The following is a 4,726-nucleotide window of genomic DNA, read 5'->3' as shown; positions in this document are numbered from 1 at the left end:
TTAGTCAGGAAGCTGAAAATGAATAGCATGAACTGTAGGCTTCTCTTATTGAGAAACATTTTAACGACGTTATAAAATTTGGGGTCCGTGTAGTAGGACCTGCAAGCCTTACAAATTGCCGAGAGTTTCGTAAATCCTCCTGATAATTTATTTTTAAACGTTCGACTTCTTAAAATTATAGGATCTGTTTAGACGTCACGTTCAAAAATGACCATGGGTCCGACGGTACAAAACCGACCCCAGGATGTTCGGAAAAGCATCAAGAGTTGGTAAGTAACAAAGAACTGGGTTACACGGTGCACACACTGTGAGTGCTGCACGGGAGTCGTTGCGGTAGGATCCGTATGTGATAGTTTGTGTGAGTGGAGGTCGAGTAGAATAATGCATTTGCACATCACTCAAATTTCGACATTTTCACGTCACGGTGGATATGTGAACAAATGAAAATGTTATAAATATCAGGCATCATTTATGGCTGTCCTAGTTGACAGATATGTTCGCTAATGACAGAATCGAAGGTTTGGTCACACGATATGGTTGTTAGTTCCAACGATGCAGTGCGAACTCAGTTGAAGTGTCCTATTGCTGACGTAAAGTGGGCGCGCCTCAATCATGTGGCATGAAAGGTGTTAACACACTGTATACCTACGCCATGAACACGGCTACTGCTAATATGTCTGTGAAATCGGTACTGTAGCGTCTGTCTTAAGTGTGCTCGACAAAAATACATGAAATCTACTCTACTTCAAATATACCTATTAGTATTTTGATGGTCGGAAACACTACTGAAGAACGGTGAGCCGGGGCTTGCACTGCGATTGAATCAGTGAAAAGTTCGGCGGAAATAACTCTATGACTTAGCTTGACTGTGTGGATACAGTTGCTGAGTAGATCCTAATCGCAAATCAACTTAGATGAACTGATAAATACCAGATAAAGATTAAAGCAATGTAGGATTTACTGTTACCAGATAAGTGCATTTTTCACGTAACCGATGCTAGCTAGATATTCCTGCCCAATGAACTCGCTAAGGCCAATATTCATTCAGAAGCGGGTGATAGTGGCTGTGATAAAAATGTGGGGCGGTTCTTTATGCACCACTTTCATGGCCTCATATTTACGTGCACTCGATGAAAACTTCAGCATTAGGTTGTGATTCAGTTTGGAAAGATAGGGCTTTGCTGGCATGTAGTAAAAAAATGCGCCGGTGTTTGTTAATTTTTCGCATACGTTTTAGGAAGCGAGATACCTGTGGTTAGAGCGCGAATTTACTGACCTCAAGGTCCATGGTTCGAACCCGACATCTGCCTCTCGCTCCTCCTGTCCAGGCATGGGCAGTATTCCAGCCCTCGTACTTCCTTCAGGTGGGATGGTAGTTACGTGGCGTTAAACAATCATTCCGACTAGTACAGTAGATAATATTTTCGTGATCAATTGTATCTCTGTCACCGGCGACTTGGCTGTGCATGCCAAATCCAGGCAAAATGTTTCTTCGACCACTTTCAAATACAGTTGCACTAAGCGATGTACAGTTGATTGCGCGCTGTGTGACATTTGTTTAGACTGAATATTAGTGATATAAAAAACGTTAAGACCGATTTTGGTTCCAAACGATGTGGGAGCAAATTAATCAGAATCACGAAGGACAGAAACATGGGTTGACTGATTAAGGTGACGGTTAAACCACAGCTCAAGCTATGGTTAGCGTGTCAGGCTGAAATATTGTTTTTGACGTGGCTTTGCGCCATAAGCCGGTTCATTCTGGATGACAGAAAAGGTAAACGGAGAGTTGAATGAAGAAGGTGAAGATAGTGATTGTTTGAGTTACCTCACCTTGAGCCTTTGACTTAAAGGTCTAGCCCACAAGGTAGTGGGCGGTAGGCTTTTTTTGTAGAAAGCCGCCAGCAACCAATGATTCAATAGTCTTACAGGTTTGGCGGCGGGAGTCTGTCCCAGATCGAAAGCTCAAAGAATTAGGGACATGTCTCACTCCTGAGGCTGTAGTGCATGACAGATGCATGTGCAGTAGCATCAATCTCATGGTAAGGCTTGTCTATTGTTCGACCATACTGGATAATTCGCCGGTGGTTACGGTCAATCGTTTGATGATCGTTGTGCGGTTCTATTGTCTTTCCTAACCCATCCTCCGGGGAGTGCAGCATCGCTACCCCCATAAATATGGACCGGCTGGTCGCCGGGAGAAAACACTTCACCGCCTACACGCTTCCGGCATAAAAAACAGTACGGCTTTACCAAAAGAACACCTCGTAATAATGGTTTGACTGCTCTCTTTTGGCAAAACAAACATTTAGATGAACACCCTTTTGGTGGCCAGCTGCCATGTCACCGGAAGGAAGTATGAGGATCGAGGTATTGTCAGGTTTCTCAAGGCTAGGCAGGAGCAGTCGAGATTCAGAGGTAGGGTCGAACAGTGAACGTTCCGGTCGGTTAGTCCTTGCCTTGATCACAGCTATCTCGATCATCCTTGACATGGATGCACCTTGTGGAACGGAGTTCCGGCCAAGGCAGTTTGCGGGAACAATGCAGAACTAACGCCTGACCACGACGGGAAGGCGGTAACTTTTGGTCGAGTGAACTTACAAACGAATCCGTGAGGTCTGATTGAATTTAACACATGCGGTCTTCTGAATTGACAACGCCATCAGCAGAAGCTTGTTACATTCTAGATACCCCATAAGCCCAGATGACTGAACTGACTGTTTACACAAAATCTGTTGTGAGGATTGCAACGCTACTCGCATGGGAGGAATAAGCAATCCCTGCTTATGTCATTGAGTGTTACATTCACGTGATTCACATTTATATGAAGTATGCCCTGCATGTTTTCGAATAAATAAATAAATTCAGAAACGCGTACGTTTTCTTTTCAGCAAAGTATGCACCTGGGGACAGAGCTTTTTAGCAATTACCCGTCCATATAGCGAACTTTCCACAGGTACTCCGATAGTGGAGTCGAGGAGTTCTTTGGCTACTTCTGAGACTGAGGCGTAAACAAGCCGATGAGGTGAGCGGAAAGATTCCTCCCAAGTCCGGTTCCACCAACCTACCATCGGCTTTGAAGGCTGTATTCACTGAACTATGGCCAACAGTGTGGGATAAATGAATGTAGATACCTCTCAGTTTGGTTCACCATCATTTACCAGCACGTTGCTATATGCACAATAGGATTATTCCTAACATGAGTTGTTCAGGGAACTGTCGAACGCTAACCCCAACTTAAATGAGCCTGAGCAGCTTGAGTGATGTTCTGTGACTCAAATTGACGCCCCACTCGAGGATAGGATGAGCACCAGGCAAGTACAACTACGCATCAGAGCACCTGTTCGAAGCGTATTACCCCACCAGGGTGGGTAATCGACATCCAACCACATCTAACAGTTATCAAACAGTTGAAGAGTTATTTGAGGGAAAACAAGCTATTGGATCGCCATGGTAGGCTGTACAGTTCCTTTATAACAGGCTAAATATGTATACTTTTACACAGAATCGGCACCACCATCATCCTCGACAGCATGACATCGATTGTCAACACCGATGTTCAACTGCCATACAACCATGGTTTATTTTAAAGCGTTGTTGTGAAGAAAGGAATAAAGGGGTACGGGAGAAGGGACTTAGTGCTAGCTTACTAATACCACCCCGCCAGACACTCATTCAGGCAAGCCGAACAAGAGCGTCACAGACATTGGCTGGTAGCCACATCTTGGGACATGTCCAACGAGACGCAGTGGGGATCCCCATTCTGGAAGGTAGCACCGACAGCACCCAAACGTTTCGTAATCTCCTCCATATCGCCCATTAAGGCCAAGGGTTTGCTACCTCTCTAGATGGGGCACAGAAAACAGCACCCTATTCAGCAAACGATGGTTTGGCATGCGCGATACATGGCCTAACAAACGCAGCTTCTGGCGCTGGACACATTCTTCAATGAAAGCTCATGTGGGACAACCGAAACCTCGCTTTTTAATTGCCTAGTTACGGATTCGTCGATATCAACCCATACGAGCTATGGTTCTTAACACCTCAAGACATCTCAGTTCCGCTGCTCAAGCAGGCCAAGTCTCAGAGCCATAGATCAAAACAGCCCACACCACAGCCTGACACGCAAGTCCCTTGAGGTTCAAGGATGTATCACTTTGACGCCATAGATGTTTCCAATTGTCACATTCGTGCATTTATCTAATTTGTCACGCTACAACAGAACTAATGCAACTTCCAAGATACGTAAAACACTGCACAACTTCGAGCATGTCCCCGTGGATTGTAAGTGGCGTGTTCAGTGACTGCATGTCCAGGAGCGCGACCTTACACTTTGTGGGTAAAAGTTCCTGCCAAGGCACTGGATGACTCTGGCCAGTTCATCCAGAAACAGCTGCGCCTTCGCTTTCAATACGGGAGCGATGTCAACTGCACACGTTAGATGGACAGGCCATTTGAACTCCGAGATTTTGGAGACCTAACGTTCGTTCCATAGTTTCATCGATCCCGAAGATAAATAAGGATGGAGAAGACGGACATCCCTGAAGGACGCCACTTTGTGTACGGAAACTTTTGTATAGCTCGCCGTTTAGGAGTCTGAGACTTCACGGATTCACGGATTCACGGATTGATACACAGGATCGAGGCTATTGCCCAAGTCTCCCGGGTCGGTTTTGTTCTTGTCGGTCAGTGGCTGTCGTTCACCTGAAAGGCACAAGTGAAAAAA

This window comes from Opisthorchis viverrini (genome assembly GCF_000715545.1).
Source record: "Opisthorchis viverrini unplaced genomic scaffold opera_v5_253, whole genome shotgun sequence".
NCBI lineage: Eukaryota > Metazoa > Platyhelminthes > Trematoda > Opisthorchiida > Opisthorchiidae > Opisthorchis > Opisthorchis viverrini.
This window is presented reverse-complemented; position numbering follows the sequence as displayed.